At 37.2% G+C, this 16,024-nt stretch overlaps 1 long non-coding RNA gene across 1 annotated transcript in view; it reads left to right on the forward strand.

The window, feature by feature from the left end:
* Positions 1 to 3,090: 3,090 nt before the first annotated feature.
* The window catches only part of LOC131396838 (uncharacterized), a 79,481-nt gene continuing 66,547 nt past the window's right edge, over positions 3,091 to 16,024 (forward strand). The window contains exon 1 of the long non-coding RNA XR_009216691.1: positions 3,091 to 3,424. This is a non-coding gene — a long non-coding RNA (uncharacterized LOC131396838). The remainder of the gene's footprint in view (positions 3,425 to 16,024) is intronic.

The following is a 16,024-nucleotide window of genomic DNA, read 5'->3' on the forward strand; positions in this document are numbered from 1 at the left end:
GTCAAGGTCATCAAAAAGAAGGAAAGTCTGAGAAACTGTCACAACCAAGAGGAGCCTAGGAGACATGATGACTGAACGTAATGTGGCGTCTTGGTTGGGATCCTGAAACAGAAAAAGCACATTAGGTAAAAACTAAGGAAATTTGAATGAACTATAATTTGAAGTAACACGCAAGGAGCTGTATATATATAGAGAGAGATAGATATATGTAGGCTTGTGGGTAAATTAAAGAGATATTGACATAATTCCCAATTGGAATGTAACTTTTTCCTTGTGAGATAAAAAATTATATCAACTGCTAAAAATGAGAATGGAGGAGAAAATATAGAATAAAGTCAAATTTGAGGAAAATAATGCTTATGCAATGTAAGATGGCAAATTTAACAAAGAACAAGAATAGTCAGGCTATTGTGGGATAATTTGAAGCTACTGATCATGAAACCAGGGTGCCTTGTTGTATGAAATTATCTAACTATGCAAAGCTCTCAAGCAAGTCTTGCCATCTGTTGGGGCTCATATAGGTTTTGGGTCTGCCAGATGGATGAGATAAGAATTAGTGTTTGGCAAGAGTAATATTCAAATGGTGGAACCTGGATGAGAAAGAATTGCTTTTAATATAACATAACAAATTACCATCCATACATATCAACAATTTATACTCCTAATTTCAAGGAATATTATGTTTACTTTGCTATACACTCATCAGCACTGAGTTGTATGTTTTTATTTTATTTTTGACAATTTGTTAGCCACATGTACCTCAATCCTTAGATTTGTGTTATCTTGGTTACTATTAAAATAGTCATCAAGTCTCCTTGCTCTGGTCTCCAAGACCAGCCAGAACCTCATTTTTCTATGTTTAGAAATATTATTCAAGTTTTGATAAGGTCTCTTCTATATTTTCCAAGTAAATCATAACTTCGATTTTAGGTGGCTATGTGTTCAGTCAGCTCTTCCTCAATCAAATTCATCTGCACTAGAGTAAATATTATTCAAAGTGTTTTTGACATGTGGCTATCATCCTTAGTTTAAAACACTGTGAAGATGCATTATTTTTTCCCTCACATTCCAGGCTATTCCCCTTGGAAGAAAGTCATTATGCGCACCCCACTGTTAATTAGTACAAGTTATTCTCATCAATTGCCTTTTCTCTCTAATATCAACTAGATCATTAAAGTCAATTTGAACATATTTAAGTCTCTCTCAATGGTATACTGTGTGTTTATATATACGTGTATGTATACACACGCACAAACCCATACACGCTCTGAAATTTCTCTTCAGACATTTCTCTCTCTTTCCCTCTCCACCTCCACAACCAAACTTCGTATATAGACTTTTAAAATAATAGTATAGTTAATTTATCACATCAAAAGAGTTTGGACTGGTAAAAATAGAAATAGTCATGTACAAGTTTCTATTTTCCAAAAGATTTCACAATATAACATTATTTTGAAAATTCTGACCAGTGCTACATATGAGGTGTAATTATGGGAAAGCAGGAGATAACAACTACCAAATTTGTAAATGAATCATTTGAATCTAAAAATTTTATTAGTATTGATTTAAAAGTTCACTTATGTCAGGTATAATATAAAACTAAGCACATTAATAAGTTAGAAATAATTGGTGAGAATAAATTGCATACCCGGAGGGCCATGAGACAATCTCTCTGTAAATCCCAAGTATTTTGCATAAGCACATGTTTCTGAGCAGACGAGCCATAGACTTTGTGATGATGTCAAGAAATTCTGTGATTAAAAGGCTATATAATCACTGAGGTAGTTGATATGAAAACATTTTAAGATGTGTTTTTGGTTCACCAGAGTTTCAACAACAAACATAAAATAGGACTGTGGCAGATGATAGAGATTCTTAGTGGTCAGCTTAAAGATTATTAGGAGAAAACTTAAAAGAAAACTACCAAGAAAAAACAAAGACATTAATAATGGAGAGAGGCACCACATTTCTTGATGGGGATACTGAATTTAATTAACATGCTAATTTTTTTGGAAAATAAATAATCAGGTTACACAAATTTTTTTTTTTTTTTTAATGAAAACTGTTTAATGTTATTATTGCTTACCTGTTCAGCTTGGGTAATTTCTTCTAGTCTTTCATCCAGCTCACAGATCAGTTCTTCTGTATCCTCTACTGTGCTTTTGAGTCCCTCTAATGAATTTTTCATTTCCAGTATTGTATTCTTCATTTCTGATCGGTTCTTTTTCATATCTTCCATTTCTTTGTTGACATTCTCACTGAGTTCATCTATTCCTCTCCCCAGATCAGTGAGCATCCTTAACACTCTTTGTTTGAACTCTCTGTCAGGTAGGTTGCTCATTTCTGTTTCACTTAGTTACTTTTCTGGGGTTTTGTCCCGTTCCCTTACTTGGAATGTATTCCTTTGCCTCCTCATTTTGCCTCTTCCCTGTGCTTGTGTCTACGTATTAGGTAGGTCGGCTACATCTCCTGCTCTTGGATAGGTGACCTTATGTAAGTGATGCCTTAGGAGGCTTCCAGTGTGCTTCCCTCAGTTCTCAATGTTCCAGGGGTGACCCCTATATGGGCTACGTGTGTCCTTCTGTTGTGGCCTGTTTGCTCTCCCTGTAGGTGCTCAGGGAGGCAGAGTTATACTCCTGGTCAGCTGTTGTAATGCTCAGCTGCTTGTAGTTGTTGTGGGCCCTTCAGTCTCTTTATCAGGTGTGGGGAGCCCCAGCACAGTTGGCTGTAAGTTCTAATACCACGTTTGTGTTGCAGTATTTCTTTTAAGTGAGTAGGCCCCCAGCGTGGCTGGTTGTTAGGCTCAGGGGCTTACAATTGCTATAAGCCTCCAGCCTTTAGGTCTCTTGTCAGCTCTCTGAGGATTGCAGCTGGGTGGGGCTGGCCTCAGGCACAGGGGCACCCAATCGTTTCAAGCTTTGGAAGGTGGGGCAAACCCCCTATGTGGGTCTTTGAAAAGCACAAGTCTTCTGCAGCTGACAAGCCCTGCCGCCCACAGGTCCACACACACAGTCAACACAGTCCTGCCCCGTGTGTGTGCCCTGACCTCCCCAAGCGGACCCACTCTCTCCATGGCGGGAGCCCCACACTCTCCACTCGCTCCTTGTGCACACCCTGCCCCACTGAAGTCGGCTCAGTTGCCAGGCTGCAGAGAATCCAGTCACCAATCTCTGCAGGCCCACAAGTTGCCTGAGGGCTTGTTGTTGGGTGGGGCCAGTCTCTAGGGTGGGCTGCCTGCTCTGGCTGAGCTGGATTAAATCGGTGCTCTAGTGGGTGGGGCAGACCTGGGCTAGCAGGCCTCAGGGAGAACTCCAATGGCGTCTGTGTCAGCACGCCCACACCAGGCCACAACAATGGCTGCCGCCAATGTCCCAGTCCCTGGAGAGGTCCCACCCCTCATCGAGATGCACTCAGGGCCTATTAGGTGAGTCTCTTTTTGCCACAGCACTGTGCACCTTTCTTTCTGGTGATTTTAGGTTGCTTTCTGAAACAGGTGAGTTTGCACATGGGCCCTTTAAGAGCCGGTTTTAATCTCTTTGTGAACCGGGTTTTCTGGGGGTGCTCCCCAATGTTTTAGTGGCAGGCAAAGTCAGATATTATGCCGCTGGTGTCGATTATGCTGGGTCCACAAAATGCCCACAGCGGGGGCACTCCCCGGCTCAGGGCCCCGCGCCTCCAGGGAGGCTGCGTACCTGTGAGCTGCTCCCGGGGGCCGTGAAGCTGGCGGCTTGTGAAGGTGGCGTTTTTCCTCTCCAGAAGGGAGTTTCTGCCTGTTCCACCTCAGTTAGGATTGTCCTTTGTTGCAGGAGTTCCTCTTATGCAGTTTTCAGTTCTGTCTCAGGGGTAATTTTTCCACCAGTCTTGTAAATTGGCTGTGTCCACGGGAGGGGATGAGTTCAGAGTCTGCCCACGCCGCCATCTTGACTTCCTCCCTAACCTCATGAAATCTTGACGATAAAACTTTTTAGGGGAAAATTTGTAAAAGTGATGCTGAATTCATCTGGAAATACATAAACTCAAGATCATTTTTTATTGGAGAATAATGAAGAACATGTAAAAGTGATTGCAATATATTGCAAATCTAGGATAATCAAAATAATGAGCTTATCATAAAACATACAGAGAGATTAAATAGAACTGATTCAAGAAAACATCTTAAAATAATGAATGCAGTATTATAATGAAAGGATGAGTTATTCAACAAATGATGGTAAGAATTAAGAAGTTGTATTCTTGATTTAAATCATCACCAAAATAATATTTAAGTGGATCTGCAGGTTACATGATATTGGGTATCCTGTGTTCAGCTATCTTCTACTATTTAGGGTGAGGGATCCTTCCCTCGGGGGTGAACAGGAGGTGATTAGAACATAGATCATCTTTTATAATGCACTTAAAATACCAATAAAAACACAGAGATTTTAATGTACTAATAATTAAGATAATAAAATGGTAGAAAACTTTAAGTCTTTTATATGGTTCATGCTTTGTCTTTAACCAAATTAATTATCTCAGGCAACAATTGAGACCGAAGATATTTTGACCATTTTGTAGTCAAACACTCAGAAACTACAAATAGGCTTGTTATAATTTTCTGTGTTTCTTCCATTTATTTTCCCTCTTAAATTACTTACTTATGTGTTGATTCTTTAACTTCTTTGGTGATGTTGAAGAAAGTACACTGTGAAAATTTGTTTTAAATTGAGTTAAGATCAAGTAGAATAAGTAATCTATATCGAGAACAAGTAATCTATAGTTTTGAGAAGTAGTCTATAATTCTATGAGATTAGTATCAAAATACAGTTAATTAAATTCTGTGTTCAACCATTGCACAAAATTTCAAATTTTAATTTTAGTTACTAAATGTTTCTTTATAATATTCGATTTTACAGCCTAGTCAGCAATAAAACGAATTAATTCTTACTTCGGTTCCTAGAAGCCAAATTTAATCGGACTGCTTTACTGGGAGCTGCTAAAAATGTCATTAATGGGCATTACAAATATGCTACAATGTTTATGTAAATAATCAAAGTAAGAGTTCTCATTAATTAATATGCTACACAAGTTTAATGAGTTGCTTTCTAAATTAAGACCAATATAATCACATGAAGGCTCAAATAATCACTAAGCAGTTTTCGGTTGCACGTTCCATGCTTTGAAAGTATACATAAAATATAAAATTTATTCTGCAAATTACAAAGATATTTTACAAGCTACAAATCACAGGTAGATGCATACAAGTATATGACTCAGCGTAAGCTTTACATGTGACTCATAATGAATTGGGTAATAAGTTCTTACTTTGTTGTATGTGTTTGTATGCATATTGCTTTTCCAGTAGCATATAAAGATATTTAAAAAGTGAACGTTGTTACAGAAAAAGAGATTAGGGTAACAACCTAAGAGATAGAGAATGAGGGGAAAATATGTACATATGTAAACAGATAGTCCTGTACACCAATTATTAACTTACTGAAGAAAAGTTAGTCTGACATTTTTATCATAGGTTTTTTATCAACTGTTACCAGCATTGTTGAGCATTTCAAATTATTAAAGAATAAGCCACAATTCTTTACTTTGAAGCTCACCTAATATTTTATACACTTCAGTTGATATTATGTACTTTTACAGATGTTCACAAGATATTGTATATATAGGAGACAAAAATTAAACTGCTAGATTCTTTTCTAACATTTTTTTGTGTGTGCGTGAGAGGAAGACCAGCCTTGAGCTAACATCTGATGCCAATCCTCCTCTTTTTGGCTGAGGAAGATTGGCCCTGGGCTAACATCCGTGCCCATCTTCCTCTACTTTATATGGGACGCTGCCACAGCATGGCTTAACAAGTGGTGTGCCGGTGCGCGCCTGGGATCCGAACCAGCCAACCCCAGGCCACCGCAGTGGAGCGCGTGCACTTAACCACTTGCACCACCGGGCCGGCCCCCTTTTCTATCATTTTAAAAAGCATTCTCCTCTATTTTCAGTCCACTCTCTTGGTAAATACCACCAAAAGAAGATTCACCAGAGTGAAATATAAAATAATGAATCTTAAAATTAAAAGATAGCTTAAATTTAAATAAGACAAGACCATACTAAATCATTATAAAAAATAATCTTGGTGATGTGTGGAACCAAACTGACCCAAGCATCTGAAATAGTGCATAATCAGAAAAAAATCCAAGTATGATGGGTTGCCACATTTATACAATTGCATTAAACAAAACAATAATAAAATATTCATCCACATCTGTTCTCAAAATCTAGCTATAATTGCTATTCAGCTGGTTTGTGATGAAGTCAACACATAAATCTAATTTTTAGAACTGATGATTAACACATATTTTACCACACTGTCTTTATAATTTCAAATCCTTTGAAATGATTAAAAAAGAATTATTGTAGCGCTAAAACATTTAAATCTTCCATTTGGAGTACTAGCTTGGGATACTCAAGAAATAACCAAATGTTATATATGTATTGTCTCTAGTTTCTTTTAAGAAAAACAATGGAACAGATAGATAAAAGAAATATAATTTAGCATATTATTGATATGAAGAAATTTGTTTCATATTTTATTATGGAAGACATTTCTAAAAATATGTTCTTTGATGTGCCAGGCACTGTGCTAAGCAGGACAGAACCACAGAGGAACAACACAGGTCCAGTCTGTACTTACCCACATCTTGCTTTAGAATCTAGAGAGTGGGATTAAGAGATCCTGGAGATAATGGACCCTCTTATTGCTTCAATAAAATATGCCCAAAATGATCAACTTAGTGCAAATCCATCATGGTCCAGTAATCCTTTCATTATTTACCCCTGTCTCTACTTCTGGTTTTTATCCTAAGAATCTGCTTAGGCTTTTGAATTTAGTAGTGTGCATTGATTATAATATAGTGGTTATGAACACAGGGGCATTTTTTCAGCATTCTAACAGCTTCATTACCTTAAAAAAATGAAAACAATTCTACTTGAAGAACCAAATGTTACTTCACTAGGGCCTGGCCAATAAAAAGTTTCATAATTTAGCAAACCAACTCACCTACTTTTTTCCCAAACGAACCTAGGGTTAAAAAAGGAATCCCTCCTCAGAGGACTAGGGTGCAACTCCTGTCTAAATATTCCAGAGGGTGAGAGAATGTTTACTGTCTTCATTCAAATTGTCATTACCACCAAATGCCGCCAGTCCTGCAAAGTACATGCTGAGTAGAAAGCAAACAACCACAACAAAATATTCAATTTTTACTGCACAAAAATGGCATTCTCCTACTCAATATGCATAAACAAGCCAATTAATTACAGCACTAGCTTTTGGGAAAAGAATTCAGTTTTACTCTGTGAGATTAATCTGCAGGAAGACATGGGCTGTGTGCCCTCAGGTCTGTCTCCCCGATTCAGGATTTGGGGCGAAAGTTAAGAGGTTAGGGAGAACAGGCTGGCACGGGGAAACACTGGTGGGACAGGCTGTGATTGGTGGGCGTCAAGCATTTATGGTGAGGTTCTAAACATTTATGATGAGGTGGGGTAGGAATTTTAACACCAGATCTTCCTGAATGACAGACCCTTCACTTCTGATAAGAGTCCAACTTTTAAGTTCCAGTCATGTCCTGGGCCTTTGGTTCCATGAGGAGGAGAATCTTTGGTTTCACGGCCATTTCAGGTCAAGATTTTTTCTTCTACACATGCTCTGGCTACATGCCTTGCAAATTTTCTGAAAGACAATTTCTTAATTACTCTGTTGATGAAATGGGTTCAGTTGAACTGGTCCTGGAGGACCTGCGGTTACACAAGCGAAGCCACAGTACATGTGTGAAACATTCTAGATAAATATTTTATTTCTCTGAAAACACATCAGCTACATTATTACTGTGACAAAATTTTTTGTCACCTATCTTCTGGTCAGAAGTTAATTTAGTTAACTTAATTCAGACTTTTTACTGTTTCCTTCTCCACTGATACATCTGTATTTCCCTCTCTCCTTTTCAATTTTTGTGTGTATAAGAGAGTAGAATATAATTTTGGTTTACTAGGAAGTACAGTGAGCTCCTCAGGGGCAAGGTGATGTATTACTTTGACAAACACATAAATAAGTGATGCAATCATTTGTCATGAGCTGATGAACTCACCAGGTGAGTGTTAGAAATAATTTTAATAGCATAAAAATTTTGAATATAGTTTTTGTGCTCATGATTGCAGCTAAATAAATGGATGGTTTCTAAGTTTTGCATGTTGCCAGAAACTTAAATTGGGATAGAATTACCTAGTCAAACTGAATCATCATGTCAGTATTTTTATGACTAACGATAATTCAGATCCAGAGACTTAGCATATTTTCAGAGACGTGGCAACGGCTCATCGATCTCTGTTGTAGAAGTATTAATTAGTGGCTCCTAGTCATGATGTATTGCCCTCTGGGAAGAACTGAAGAATCAGGGGGAGAGTGTGCAGAATAATTTATTCTCTTTAAAAAATCAACAAGAAAGGAAAGAATCATTATGGACAGAATCTCAAATTAGTATTAGAAAAATAAACAAGTTTTTCTTTTTACGTTTTATGAAGTGTCATAAGGCTAACAGTGTTAAAATGAAGCATCTCTTTACAAAAGTAAATACCTTAAGTTATAAAGGATTAGTTTAAGGTAACTCCAAGCTGAGAAATATCAATCTCCAAGAGAGCTTGTGAATATAGGTAACATATATATATTTTTTTGAGAGAATATGGGCCCAAGCACTGCCAGGTCATAGGCACCATTCAGACATATCACAATTAATAAAATAATGTTTCTTTTCAGAGACATTCTATTTAAAGGTAAAGTATTCTATGAACTCTGCTTATTCACGCTAGGTTTTTAAAAATTCAATATTAATTGAGACATTGTGGTTGATGATGAAGACAAGAATGACTAAATTTCAGCTCGTGTCATCTGTTCTAGAAAGTGTTTTTTCATGTCTCAATCATGCTCCTCTAAACCTCCGTGTATCTCATGACCATACAAATTAAGATTTACTATAATTCTCTATCTTTTTGGTTAGATAGGTGGTGTCCCACCCTTTTTCTTTGGGATGGGGTGGTGTTTTACATCTTGGAATCTCTAGGACATGACACAGGGCAGTTCAGCAAATTTTGGTTGAATGAATAGGCATGATTCCTATCTGTGAAGTCTAATGTGGGAAAATCGCAAAAAGAATAGCTTGGTGGAAGGTAGAGACTTGCACAAAATGCAATAGGAACACAGAGAAAGGAAGGGAGGACTCAGCTGGGCTGGGGTCTGGTGGAGAAGCATCCAGGATGCTAAAGAAGGTTGAAGTGCTTGTTTAAGTGGAGTTTTCTGGTGGAGGAGAGGAGAGGAGAGGTGAAGGGCAAAAGTGAAAAAGCTTTTGGTAAACGTGAATTAGTCCTGTGTAACTGAGTATTGAGTGTGAGGAGGGTGACAGGAGGGGGAGGATATTCTGGATAAGTTGCTTAGGGACAAATAGTGAAGGGATTCTTGTACACCTTGGTAAAAAGTTTGGACTTTATACAAAAAGGCAAAGGAGAATTTCTGAAGAGTTTTAAAGGGCATATGGGGGATTATTATAGCAGTTAGAAATGCTAATTTTGGGGGCTGGCACAGTGGCGCAAGCGGTTAAGTGTGCACACTCCGCTGTGGCGGCCCGGGGTTAGCCGGTTCGGACCCCAGGCACGCACCGACGCACCGCTTGGCAGGCCATGCTGTGGCGGCGTCCCATATAAAGTGGAGGAAGATGGGCGTGGATGTTAGCCCAGGGCCAGTCTTCCTCAGCAAAAAGAGGAGGATTGGCAGATGTTAGCTCAGGGCCGATCTTCCTCACAAAAAAAAAAAAGAAAGAAAGAAATGCTAACTTTGCTGGAGTACTGAGAATGGATAGAAAATGTTAATTCCTTAGGAGGCTATTTGAATTCTCAGGCAAGAGATTTTGAAGGTCTGCATTTAAGGCAGCATTCAGGACCAGAGACAGCATTTTCGTGAAGTTATCTCTGTTTAGAGATTAACTGAGCAGGTATGACCGAGGTTGGAGCTAATTTCAAGTAATGATTAAAGTTGTTAAATTTATGACCATGGGATAATAGATGGGGCAGGACATGAATTTAAGATGAAATTTACTGAAAAATTTTTTATGATAGTTGCTAATGACAATGAAATAAGTGATATTTTCTATCTCAATCTTTTCGTTTGACATTGAGAGAAGGTTGCAAAAAGTTATTCTTACATCTTAAAGATACTTGGTCCAACGCAACGAGTATCATATATTGTAGAGTTTCTCTTCCTTTGCTACAGAAGGCCACATATCACAAAGTTAATGTGTGATCAATTTGCATTATTTTAATCAGATCTCTATTTGAATATGACATAATTATTTTATTTATTTATTTTTTCATTTTCCCTTTTATCTTTTTCTGATGTCATAATAGTTTATAACATTGTGAAATTTCAGTTGTACATTGTTATTTGTCAGTCACCATATAAATGCACCCGTTCACCACTTGTGCTCATCCTCCAGCCCCCTTACCCCTGGTAACCACCAAACAGTTCTCTCTGTCCGTGTGTTAGTTTATCTTCCACATATAAGTGAAATAATATGGCGTTTGTCTTTGTCTGTCTGGCTTATTTTGCTTAACATAATGTCTTCCAGATCCATCCATGTAGTTGCAAAAGGGACAATTTTGTCGTTTTTATGGCTAAGTAGTATTCCATTGTATATATATACTACATCTTTATCCAATCACCAGTTGATGGACACTTGGGTTGCTTCCACGTCTTGGCTATAGTGAATAATGCTGCAATGAGCATAGGGGTGCATAAGCCTCTTTGGATTGTTGATTTCAAGTTCTTGGATAAATACCCATTAGTGGGATATCCAGGTCATAAGATATTTCTATTTTTAATTTTTTGAGGAATCTACCTACTGTTTTCCATAGAAGCTGCACCAGTTTGCTTTCCCACAAGCAGTGAATGAGGGTTCCCTTTTCTCCACATCCTCTCCAACATTTGTTATTTTTTATCTTGGTGATGATAGCCATTCTAATGGGTGTAAGGTGCTATCTTAGTGTAGTTTTGATTTGCATTTCCCTGATGGTTAGTGATGTTGAACATCTTCTCATGTGCCTATTGGCCATCTGTATATCTTCCTTGGAAAAATGTCTGTTCATATTCTCTGCCCATTTTTTGATCGGATTGTTTGTTTTTTTTATTGTTCAGTTGTGTGAGTTTTTTATATATTATGGAGATTAACCCCTTGCAGGATATATGATTTGCAAATATTTTCTCCCAGCTGGTGGGTTAAGACATAATTATTTTGATCTCACGGTCATTATATATTTCTGGGCCATTATGGACTTGCTATACATTCGCAAAATAGTGTAAAAACCAGAAAGCTGGGGCAGATTTCTCAGCGTCTGTAGAATACATTTTATTTAACTTAATTTGGCTATTGGTTTAGTTCTCTCAAAATAACTGCCTTGAAATGTGATTAAATAAAAAAGAGCCTGGCTATAGTGCAATATACAGAGATGGAACAATATGAGGGAAAGTCACAAATATGAAGCATTGCATTGTAAAAATTTAATTTTGAAAACTAAATAGACAGGACAAGGAGATTGACTCAATCTACTTAACTCATATTTTGCAAACACAAAAATTTACCAAATATCATGCAATACAAATATCACCTATTTCTCTCTCTCTCTCTTAAACACACACACACACACACACACACACACACACGCAATCTTACAGAAGAGGAGAAGTTAGCTAGATCTGAATAGATCTGAAGGGGTGGATTGATTCAAAGACATTGAAGAGAGAGAGAGAGAGAGAGCAAAATGAGTAATCTCTCTGAGATTAGATGCAGCATTGCATGTTTGGGTAACTGAAAGTAAATTTTAAGTGGTGAAAGACAGTGAGAGGCTAAGCCATGTGGGAACTTGTTACAATATTAAGGAATTTAGCCAAAGGGAAATAGTCATTAGGAAAATAAACAATCATTACAGTGTTTTCATCGGGGGATGGTATAATCACATTTATACTTTCAGGGGCTAATTTGGGTTGTATTCTGCAGTGAGTATTTCTAGAGGTAGAAAGATTTGGTTGGAATCTAAATCCAGAAAGAGATGATGCTGAATCTGAACTGAGTGACACTTCTAATAGATAAAATTGGATTGTTTTGAAAGTTAATTGGAATTTGGAAGTGAGGAAAATGATATGTTCCAGATATCTAGCAGAGGCAATTCAGTGATTCTTCACTCTCATTATTCAATGTAAGATAATGCAGAAGATAAAGATAAAGAAGATAAACTTTAGAGGTAGGTAGTTTAGTTTAGGAATATTTATTGTTTAGGTCTCTGTTGCACTTCCAGGCGGAAATGTCTAGACTTCTTAGTGTCGTAAATAGCTTAAGTTCTATATTTAGTCCTTAATAACCATATTTAAAAATACATTTATTGATGGGGCCGGCCAGGTGGAGCGGCAGTTAAGTTCACGTGTTCTGCTTCGGTGGCCCAGGGTTTGCCAGTTCAGACCCACGGCTCGGATGGACACACCGCTCATCAAGCCATGCTGTGGCAGGCATCCCACATAGAAGAACTAGCAGGACCTACAACTAGGATATACAACTATGCACTGGGGCTTTGGGGAGAAAAAAGAAAAGGAGGAAGATTGGCAACAGATATTAGCTCATGGCCAATCTTCCTCAAAAAAAAAAAAAAACGTTTATTGAGTAATGGAGAGTCTCAAAAAAATTCCTTCCACTTGCTGCTACCATTCCCTACAACTACATCCACATGATTATTTCTGTCTCCAAGAATGAAACATTCATACTTTAGTACCTATTGCTCATTTGGTTCTTTGGATTTCTTCCAGGATTTTAATGATTTACGCATTTACAACTTACTGCTGTCCCAGATCTTTTCTTTTGTAACTGTTCTGGTTTACCCTATGTTCAAACAAAAACAAAAAGAAAACAAAAACCTTTGTCCAAGAGTAACACTACTTTGTCTTTCTCCTTCCTGCTGACGCAAGCTTTTTAGAACGTATTTAATATATGTTTCTACCACGTACATTTATCCAGTTCATTTCTTAACTCTTACCAGTCAACCTTCTTACTCTGCAGCGAGGCTGAATCTGTTCTTACGAAGTCCGTCAATTCACTTCTCATTGAAATAACTAACAGATGTTGTTAGAATGTACCTTACTTCACCTCTTTTCTGTGGCAAATCTCTGGAAAATCTCACCCACCAAGTATTACTCATCAGTTTGTAACACAAAACGGATGCTCAATTAACATTTGATGAATTGAGACATGATTTATCTAGCTACAAACTTGAGAGATAGGAGACTGCTGTAATTCCCTTTTCATCTATTTCTTTTACTTCATCTCCTCTAAGTTTCTGACCACTAAATACCCACACCAGAACAGCAGTAGCTGCATTTTATTCTCATATTTTCTCTGCTCATAAAATTCAATTGTTTCATCCAGAAATTTTCTTTAGCACTTTGGATGTTTGCTATCCCTAAAGATCTATTTCTTTTCTTTTTGCTTGTTATAGTCTATGCGTATCACAAAAATAACTTAATAATCATACAGCTCTCTTTAGGTTATTTGATGCTTACGTTAAGCAATTTGTTTTTGTATTTTTTAGTAACAATATCTGCGTTTATATCTGTGCATAATTATTCATGTATATACACACATGGGCACTCTCTTACAATATTTATTCAGGTATCTACCTAAAATAATTTTCTGTTGCCATTAAGACTCTGTGTCACGCAGTATGATAATTGCTTATATATATTACCTTAGTTCATGGTCATTGTTATCACTATCCCCATTATAGAATAAGGAAATTTAAATTTATAAGAGAAAGGATGAGAAACTTGCCCATGATCACGAACAAAGAAATTAGATGGACTAATATTCAAAGATTATGTGATTTCAATGCCTGTCCTCTTGAGCAGCTCTCCCTCCAACACTATGAGAAGAAAGTAGTGTGGTATTACAACAAAGACTTTTCATAACCTCCAATAAGAAAATTTTCATAAAGGTTGTTAAATATATCGTATTTATTGGGTTTCAGGATATTTTAAATTGAAGTATATTGAGATTCTGTTATACTTTATTCTTTCATCCAAAACAACGTTCATACAAATTTGGGTGATGCACGCTTTTTAGTTACTTCCATAGACTCCATATTTACTGGGTTTAATTTTCTAGGTGAATACTTTTTTATTTTTTCAACTATACTTTTTCTTTTCCCTAAATTACCCTCAAATTAATATTTGAGTCATATATAAGATTGGAAACTTCTTAGAATTATCATTTACAGTATTTACATATGATTAGTAAGAAGAAATGTTAATGAAACAAAAGGGGAAAGTTTTAGGGGCCCACCTGGTGGCACAAGCGGTTAAGTGCTCGTGCTCCGCTGCAGCGGCCCAGGGTCCCCTGTTCCAATCCCGGGCGCGCACCGACGCACCGCTTGTCAAGCCATGCTGTGGCGGCGTCCCATATAAAGTGGAGGAAGGTGGGCATGGATGTTAGCCCAGGGCCAGTCTTCCTCAGCAAAAAGAGGAGAATTGACAGTTGTTAGCTCAGGGCCGATGTTCCTCACAAAAAAATAAATAAATAAATAAATAAATAGGGGAAAGTTTTAGAATCTTTTTCCTGCTTCTCAAGTTACATTAAAAGCTTGTTGGTCCAGCTTTTGTGTTCAGTGGTACTGTTAAAGTTTTTCACTTATCTTTCGATTTTCAGCATAAGAACCTTAGATTATATTTCTGGAAGAGAAATTGGTATTGTTTGTTTATAAATCAAAATATACAATCTGATCAACCATTTATCTACTATGGATGCTAATGTAGATACTTTGTTTTTGTTTAGTGCTGTGAAGAGAGGAGTTCAGTTCTCATTATTTAGTGGCCCTGAAGGAATTCACCTAGATTTATTTCATTTTCGTTTATATAGCAGTTGTCTTATAACAACTCTTTTTGTGTGTGTGTGTGTGTGAGGAAGATCAGCCCTGAGCTAATATCCGTGCCAATCCTCCTCTTTTTGCTGAATAAGACTGGCCCTGAGCTAACATCCATGCCGATCTTCCTCCACTTTATGTGGGATGCTGCCACAGCATGGCCTGACAAGCGGTGTGTCGGTGCGCGCCCAGGATCCGAACCCCGGCCACCAGCAGCAGAGCACGTGCACTTAACCGTTACGCAAGGCGCCGGCCCCCAACAACTCTTTTTATAATTTACAATTTTTATAATTTTATATTACATCTTTTTATAATACTGATGTATACGTCTAAAATAGGACAAACAAAAACTATTTCAGAATTTAAAAGTAAAATGTTCACTTTCATATGTAATAAAATTCTAAAAAATCAAGCTTATGCTGAAGATACCTGAAAACAACTATTTTAGAGTTTTCATAATGAAAAGAATTGCTTATACTCACTTCACACATAAATATATTTTAAAGTACCACATAAAATAATATCACAAAATTATAAATAATAATTTGAGGGTACTGACAGATGTTTAGTTCATTCATTTATAGACTATCAAGAATTCCAAATGTTGTTTTAATACTGAAACATATGAAAAATAAATGTGAAAGTGAGGGGGATAATTTTTTAGGGATTCATGTGTACCTAGATTCTTATTTGTCCTAATCATCTCTACTCTTCTCCACAGACAAAGAATGTAAACGTTAATAGAAAGAGTAGCAAAATAACGTTTTATTATTAGCTAGGCCTATAACTAACAAGTTTGGACCATTTGGAGTCATTCTGTTTGCCTAACTAATGACATAACAAACGGCAAGTTGACGTTGGCTGTTAGCAGGAGGTCTCAGATACTCACCCCATGGATCTCTCCACAGCGCTTTTTGAGCGTCCCCAGGTGAGTGATCCAAGAGAACAAGGTGTAAGCTGCAATGTCTTTTATGATGTAGATTTGGAAGTCAAAATTTGTTGTTTCCACAATATTTTATTGAACATGTCAACTCTATTCAAT

This window comes from Diceros bicornis, chromosome 3, assembly GCF_020826845.1.
Source record: "Diceros bicornis minor isolate mBicDic1 chromosome 3, mDicBic1.mat.cur, whole genome shotgun sequence".
In the NCBI taxonomy this organism is placed as follows: Eukaryota; Metazoa; Chordata; class Mammalia; order Perissodactyla; family Rhinocerotidae; genus Diceros; species Diceros bicornis.